Below are 8862 nucleotides of genomic sequence, written 5' to 3' on the forward strand. Positions count from 1 at the left end.
TATATATATTATTTATGATAACTAATTTATAAAACAGAGATTAGAATTTTCATTTAGGCGCACGCATAACTGACGAAACATATCTTCTCCCGAGATTATAAATCATTTTGATATATCTTGAGTTATTCAGATTTAAATTCATGGTCCATTATATATACTGCTCGTTATATTACGTATTCTATTATGGACGTCGATCTTAAATATATCGTGATGTACTGGCCGGGAGAAGCCAAAGTGGAATCTAATTTACGAGATACGATCCACTCGACTAGAAATGCGAGAGTTCGTACGAAGCAGTCGGCTGGACGACCCATCAAACGAGAAGAAAGACCCACGAACGAAAGGAGAACAAATGCGGAGGTCGATCGAGAATAAACTGGAAACTCGCGAATCGCGAGTGTGCGATGTCTCTCACACAAATGCGCACGGACACGCGCACACATACATACGTCTAAATCCTTCAGAAGACTTCGGAAGGACGAGACTCGAAAATAAGGCAGGAACAATGACGAGGAAACGAGTCCTGGCAACGACGTCCGACGGGCATTTAAATGGCGGAACGCGCCGAACCCGAGAAAAGACTCTTCGAGGTGGACCCACGAGGTTCTCCATCACCATCGACGCGGGGAAGTTTGTATAGGACCCATGAAACTGGCCCTCCTTTCAGCCACCGCCACCTTTCTCCTCCTCTTGTCCCCCTTTCGCCGACGTCTTGCGAAATTCCCCCACTTCGCCGGCAGATGTATGCGCGAGGGACACGCGTGTGCTTTGCCCCTTCCTCCCTTTCAGTCCCGTGGGCCCCGCGTGTCACTCCGATCAAAAAGGACTGTCTTACAATTAGACGAGGTTCTAACATCGCTCTCGAGGGCGCACTTGTCCTTTGTTCGGCCGGTCGACCGGGCGAGGAAGCCCGGTTCTTACTTTCCGGACACTCTTCAACGACTCCCGATCTCCCCCCCCCCTCCCCCCGCGCCACCGCGATTTCGCTCGCGAGGCCGGTCACGTTTTCGCATGGTGCCCACGATTTTACATCGTGAATAAAAACGATCATAAGCTCATGTCCGGCGAATTTAGAAACTCAAGCCCACTCCATATTAACTCTCTCTCAGTTGGGGGGATATTTATTATATGATAATGTAAGTAAATGGATAATACGAAATTATTCCGCAGAAATTTTGCATGATTTTGCAGTGAATAAGAATGAAGATAAGTTTATATATGGAAAATTCAAAAATTCAATTGGCCTTTAAATAAATCCTTTATCAAGACTCTAAGAGATAAATAAGGTAAAATATATTTACAGATATATATTTTGCATGATATTTTATGCATTGAGCGGATAAATAAATTTAAATATTTAAGATACGTCCTCACAGATTTATTTAAAAGGATTATATAATCGCTTCATAAATTATTCTTTAATTAGTTATAAAATTCTGCGAAAAGATTACAAATCAATTAGAAATAATTATTTAAATTATATTATAATTATTTTACAAATAAACGTTTTGAAAGATTTCGTAATCTTACTGTCGTATAATAATAAATCTGCGTCTTTTTCCGAGTAAAGTAGATAGGGATAGAATCAATCAAAGAATCTAGTGAAGGGGCTGCACGTTACATTTTTCATACAAGCAGATGTTAATCATATATAGAGGCGGAAATTCATCAATCATGTTTTAGGCGTCGATGGAGTAAGAATTCCAATTAACGATCCTTACATCTCTCTATATATTATAGAAAATTGAGTCTTACATTGATTTCAGCTCATTAATAATTCAACTTTGATTCGTTTCCATAAAAACGAATCTCGTCGAAGGATACGTTCGTACCCTTATCGCGTTGTGGATCGATGATCCGTGAAAATCCGAAATAAGAGGAAGTTACCGGGTAATTTGCATAAAAACTAGTGCTTAGATTTTTACTTAAGAAAGTAATAAACAATCGCACACCGATCGATTAATGTGATAAACAAGAACAGAAAATATAGACAAAAAAAATACGCAGAGAAACTTGGGACGTAAAACAAGGAAGTACGAAAAAAAAAAGAAAATGAGCACAGCCTCGCACCCCTTTCAATCATGCATAATAGCTGCAATGTGCAAGCAGGCAGGCGCCATTGTTTCGCCGGTAAATTTCTGGTCTGACAGGAGAGCGAGATACAACCGTTGAGCAATTAAGCGATCGTTTACTCCCTCAAACAGAAGGGTCGTGAGATTTCTGCTGTAAATGGGGTAGCAAAGTGCGACTTTCTGACGTTTGAAAAAAGCCCTGGATTTTACGATATTTATTAAAAATTTAAAAATGCACTTGTTGATAGATATTTTTTTAAAAATTTAATAATTTCACAACGTTATAAAAAATATTTTAATTCGTGAAATTTAAAAAGCTTAATTATGCATATAGTTAAATCGGAAACTTTTAGCTATATTGTTTATTTTGGCATGTAAATCCCAAAATAAATCTTTAACTAAAATAAAATTTATTTGAAATTAATTTGCAAATAAAATTTTGTTATCTATTCAAAATTTAATTAACCGAAGTTAATTCTTAATCTACTTAATTTAGACATTTCTAAAATTGTTTGGTCGGTTAAATTTCTACTAAAAAATGATCAAACTTGTTAAGATATATGTAAAGATATATCTATTGTAACAAAAACGTATAATAAAACTACTATAACAACTATATAATTCTTAATCCTAACTTATTAAATTCAACAAAAACAATTAAAAATGCACGAAAAATCTTTTTTTAACAGAGTAGACAAAAAATGGAAGATTTACATATTTATATTCTTTTTGCATTCTTTTGAGAGAATGCATTTGTACCTCCCACTAAATTCGAGGATCGTATTCTCTGACCTTTATACCGATCTTTACGAAACCGGTTAGCGCTCACGATCTTTCTGCGGCATGAAAAAATGAACGAACGAACGAAATGAACGAAGCGGATACTCACTGCGTCCTTAACGCCGAGAAATTCAGCTTAACATCCAATATAGGAATCGATAACGAATCACTTTTTCGAGAACACTATGTTCCACATAGCACGATAACGGTCCGGTTTTCGATCGTCGACACTGTTCGAGTCACGTTCGAAATATCGTGAGGCACTGAGGTGTCTGTAACGTGGCACTTCAACGGCCGCCACTACACTGACGAGGTGGGGTGAGAACCGGGGCCTTATGTAGAAGGGGTCCCTAGGTGAACCCACGGAACAGGAGAGACCAATTCGCTGTCTTTCTTTCTCCTGGTCTAACCACAGTTCTCTCTATCCCTCTCGTACTCGATTCCTCTTCTTTAAACCTGACTTGATCACATCGACTACTATAGTCGCGCCAGGAGAAGATCTTTGGTGAATCATCAGTGGATCAACGATGGATTTTTCGATTCATCGGTCCACGTTTTTCAACTTTTCATGTTTAAATACGAGATAAATAAATGTTACACTAAGATAAATCTTGATTCATATAAAATATTTATGTCTTATTCTCTCTGAATTAACAAACAAAAAATTGTTCAACGATATTTTTTATAGAATATTATTATAATCAAATCCAGAATACAGTTTTAAATAAAACAATTATGTAAATGGAGTTTCATGAAAGACAAATCACTCGTTTCGCATGCGCCAAAATCACTATTTGCGGTTGACCGCAAATAAACGAAAGCCTCCAAATCGCTTTACAGTCGCCAATATCACGAACGATACTTTGAAAAGACGTGAAGATTATGCAGTACAACGGATTCTGAAACGCCGCAAGGAGAAGTTCTTTGTGAACTCCTCCGCTTGGCACGTGCCAAGGACACCCGTCGCTTCCTTTCTTCGTTCACCATTCAGGGAATCCAATTACTCGTATGAATTTCTTATACGCTCCTGATGGCGGCCTGGATCCTTTGAGTTCAAGATTCTTGGCGAATCCATCACGTTTCATTGGCCCGATGATAATTGTATGTGTGTGTTTGTAATGGTATCCCAGCTGAAAATCAATACCATTCGAGAAAACTTTTTGTTCTTCTTTTCTGTCTTATTTCACAACATATTCAAAATTCCGTCACAAGGCGATTGATAGTTGACGATGATCGTATTAGATCAAAACTAAAAAATAATGTTTATCTCAAATATTTATTCCACGAAAATGTTAGAATTTGTTAGTAGGATAATTTTTTAAAAATATAAAATATACAGCTTTATATAAATTTCAAATTTTTCTTACTGCAAATATTTAAGAATTCAGATTTAAAATCTATAGGATATATAATATTTGCTCTTGTGTCCGTAACTCCCTTCCGCAGTTGACCAATTCATCGAAATATTTCTCTATACCTGTAAAGAAATTTTCATACCGAGTTTTGATACGGTTTGACTCCGCGTGTTGGCAAGCTATGCGAAATTGCATTAGAGTATTCTCCGGACACCCAATTTGTTCGAGCAAGGTGAGCAAATATTATTCTTTTGGCGACTCAGTCAATCCTCGACATCGAGACGTTTGAGACTTCGCAAACGTTAGATCATAGTGATGTGAAAAATAGCAAAGAACGGTCGAAAAAACCGCACCGATCATCTGGAGATAGATCGCTACATGCGGGACAGCTGCGTTTGTAGAATCCTATAGACACGTACTCGGGTCTGCAGGGTGCCCCAGATTTATCTTATTAAATTTATTTATAATAAAATACTCAAATTAATCTCTTCAAATTATCATATTATCTATCTTTTTACCCCATAATTCACTTAAGTTCTTATTAAATATTTTGCACATGCCAGAAATTTTCAGGCATACAATATATTTCACATATACATGATAATTTAAATATAAATGTTTTCATATAATTGTACCAAAATAATAATGCAATGATAATTAATTTTACGTACACGAACCATTATTGATATCATTAATAACTCCGAAATCTTGCTGTGTTTCAAAGACTTAACGGATATAAATGTGCCATTGTGTATGTACATTACTGCGCATCGATCTTGCGAGCATAGATCAATGAGGGATCATGGTAGCTAATAGATCGTGTTATTCAGGAGTGACGAGCCGCGGTTGTATTGCGTTGCGACCACAAGGCCCCGCATGTTGTCGCGACACGTAATTAGAAACGGTTTGCGCGTGGACGTTTATGAACACAAAGGAGCCGTTCATCTAACGCGCGATTAACTGTTACATTCATCTTAAAGCTAAAATAAGACGGGACGACAAAAGTATTTTGCAGAAAACACGCAAATATTTTAATTATTATTTATAATTAAATTAGAAATATTTTCCAATTTTATTGAAAAGAAAAAGATCAAAAATTGTTCTTTAAAATTTCTTATTCCAGAAAAAGAAAAAAATTATATCTTTTGTTATATCCTTGTACCGCTTTCAACAATTTTCCCATCAGTAATGTAATATATAATTTATTCTATTTATTTATATATTGCCATTAATGATTTATCGTTAATGATGTTAATAATAAAAGTTAAATAAGATGAAAAAGTAAAAATCAGAAAAATATCTTTAGCAGGCCACAGATTATCAAACTTCTTGTTTGAAATAACAAGTGAACTTAGTATGACATTAACAAATCGCTGGCCGATTTCATGAAAAAACAATCATCTAATCGATCAGTGATTTTTTAAGCGAAAAAAAATTATAGCGTTTTTCTATTGTTCCTGCAAAAAAAAAAAAAAGAAGAAAATATACATTGTACTCTTTTACGGAGTCTGAAAAAGTGCAGAACATGGTCATTGTTTGCACTAAAAGATCTTTTTTTCCCAGCAAAAAATTGTTACGAGACTGAAAAATCCCTTGCTTTTGTCGTACAGGGCAAAGGTCCCCCAAACTAGAACAGCATGCGATTATTCGCGAAACTCGCACACTGAAAATAATTTGAAGAAAAATTACTTAGAGAACAGTCTGGAAGATCCTTAATTAAATATATAAATTCTTCCAGACTACTGATTATTTAGAATTATAATTGAAAAATAATTAAACTTGAAATAGATAAATTTGTGAATTGATTATAATATTATAGATCATATCTCTAAATATAATCTTAAAAATCAATCTGAGTCGAATATTTACAATACTCCTATAAAGCACAAAAGTGCTATCTTTCTCACATAAATATTTATAATATTTGTGAAATTATATGAAAGTTATATATATGAACATTTAATTCTTTAAGTATCATTGTATAGAAAAGGGTATATACGACTTAATAAAATTTAAATAGAGAAAAGGCGGAAGAAGATATATTATTTACTAGAGAGATATTGATACTGAAATTCCGTGCCTTCTCGAAAATATTATTTTGCGATCGCGCAGGTGCAAGATAGAGTTTTTTTTGCAGCGGCAGGTGACATTGTGAATGCTTTGCAGCGGGACTTTAATATTTTAATTATATGAAAATCAATCTAACCGATGGCGCGTTTGAGCAGGCGCTTCGTTACAGCTGCAGAGAATAAACGTACGCGTGGATATGTAATTAATATTAAAAGATAAAGAGAGATGTGTGTTAACTTCTATATTTCTAAATTTTTTTTTTCTGTTTTAGCAAACTTTTGTTAAATTTTAATAAATTTTATATTTCAAATAAATGTATATATCTTATTGCACTTAAAGAGAAGCCTCCCAAAACTATATAACATATGTATATATTCTTTGATAAATTTATATCAAAATTTATTATTATCACATATATCAATTTCATAATATCAATAAAAAAAATTAAAGAGCAGCCCGTAAAAAATGAAAAATAGTAATGTCAGATAGTCAGGTAATAGAAATGCGTGGAAAAGATCAGATGATGGCAATGGATGATGAACATGTCACTTCAACAAAGAAGCATCGATAATCGTGGCAGGATTCGGCACCCCGATGTAAGATGCTCCTTCCGACTGCAGCTTTAATCGCTTAGGGTCGCGTTATTTCTAAACCGTTAAACTCACTCATTTTTTCTTGCTCTTCAAAACACGCGAAGCGTATAATTTTTTTTCTTTCTTCGATTTATCCTATATCGGAAAGGCAATGGAAAGGCGTGTGCAAAAATGATGTAACAGCCCAGCAAAAGATATTTGGCCTTTACGTTTCTGTCATACGTTTCCATCTCTTTTTTGAATAAATGATAATATAACAGATATCTGGAAAGTGTGCTGAATACAGGGCGTGTTTGATATTTGTTTAGTGCGTAATAATACTCCTTAATACTTGATCTTGTATAATTAGTCATCGCTATTAATTGCTACTACGCTATTTATACATAATAAATAAACATGTAAACAATATTTATTAAATACAATTACAAAATATAATAATCTAATATATAAAATCTATATCTAATATATATATAAATCTAAATCTAATATATATATAAATATATCCAATAATAGCAAATTTAAAAATTTTTTGACATTTTATATTGATATTAATAAAAAGATGCAAGTTTCTCCAAAAACAGGATAATTTCATACACTTTCCGGAAATTGCATTACGTTGTGTGTCACTAGACGAATTTTTTCACCGGATATACGATGGAAGGGACACGCGGTCCTCAATACCACAGGGTGACTGGTACACGCGAAGCAAGTTCAGTTTCACACGCGACCACCCGTCGACCGAAATTGCATATTCATGCGTATATAAACCTACGCGACTCCCGTTCCTTTTATTTCGGAAATAACGTAACGGCGCATAGGCAGACAGAGAGAGGGAGAGGGAAAGAGAGAGAGAAAGAAAGAAAGAGATAGAGTGAGCATACCGGCGTAAATTCTTGACAGGTGCTGGTCCTGATTCATACCCCGCTGTCGTCGTATTAACCGCATTAATTGGCTGAGGGTGCTGCGGGCCAATACCGACCGACCGCAATCTAAAGCAACAATCGTCGGAAATCCGGCGGGTCGAGGCAACCTCGAAAATTAAAGATCTCGGCTCTTTACTTGAATCAAGATTTAATCTCAATTCTAATCACCAAGATATACTCGAAATTAAAATTGCAGGAATAGTAACGAACGTTTTCTTCAGTTTTCTTTATAATTAAATGCCAAATTCAAATTAGATTAAATCAAATAAAATTCTGTTTAAGTCGGCCCTAAATTAACTGAAGAAACTAATTATTAATTATTTATTTGTCTCTATTTAGTTACGAAAATACTTGTTGTTAATAAAATTTCTATCAAAGAATAATAACACACACACACACACACACACACATATATATATAAATGTAAAATCTGCAAAAAATAAGAATCTATTGCAGAATTATATATTTATCTGTCTACAATGTATAATTGATTTCAAAATATATAATTAAATTTTATAAGCCCCTATATTTAAAAAACTGTTTACATTCGTTGTATTTATCACACATTAATTTCTATTCATTAATTTATTTATCGCTCTAAATCCACACACGTGAGTCTTTGCAAGAAAATTAACATAATTCTATTAGTCTAAAATTAATCAATCAAATATAAATGGTGAATTAGGGAATAAGGAATCACGGTTGTTGCGATCGGCAGATTAGGATTAGACACAAACGATGCGTAAACTTTCTTATCCTCCATCATGGATAAAGCAACCATATGTGCCCGTATATTCCCGAAACGTGTCATAGAACGCATATAACTGCTTATTTTCGAAAAAGATTTAGCACAGATAACGATGTTTCGCATATCTAGTAACCCTTGCTTTTTCGGTCATCAATAGCGTAAGCATCGCTGCCTCCCCTTTCTTATTCCGGTCCCCTCGACAGACTTTTACACATTACATCTTGCGAATGGTGGATCATCCTATGGTCGTGATTGCGAAATATGATTTGAGCTAAGAGCTTTCTAAAAAAAAAAAAAACATCACCGGCATAATCTTTTCAC

General features: G+C 34.6%; 2 protein-coding genes across 2 annotated transcripts in view; one reads left to right on the plus strand and one right to left on the minus strand.

The window, feature by feature from the left end:
• Positions 1-3446, minus strand: part of LOC115235208 — a 38515-nt gene extending 35069 nt beyond the window's left edge. Inside the window, exon 1 of the mRNA XM_029806833.1 lies at positions 2962-3446. The gene's annotated coding sequence lies outside the window, so the exon portion shown is untranslated. The remainder of the gene's footprint in view (positions 1-2961) is intronic.
• The window catches only part of LOC115235206 (short stature homeobox protein 2-like), an 82590-nt gene that overhangs the window by 46005 nt on the left and 27723 nt on the right, over positions 1-8862 (plus strand). The window lies entirely within an intron of this gene.

Source organism: Formica exsecta, unplaced genomic scaffold, assembly GCF_003651465.1.
Source record: "Formica exsecta isolate Colony F162 unplaced genomic scaffold, ASM365146v1 scaffold211, whole genome shotgun sequence".
Taxonomy (NCBI): domain Eukaryota; kingdom Metazoa; phylum Arthropoda; class Insecta; order Hymenoptera; family Formicidae; genus Formica; species Formica exsecta.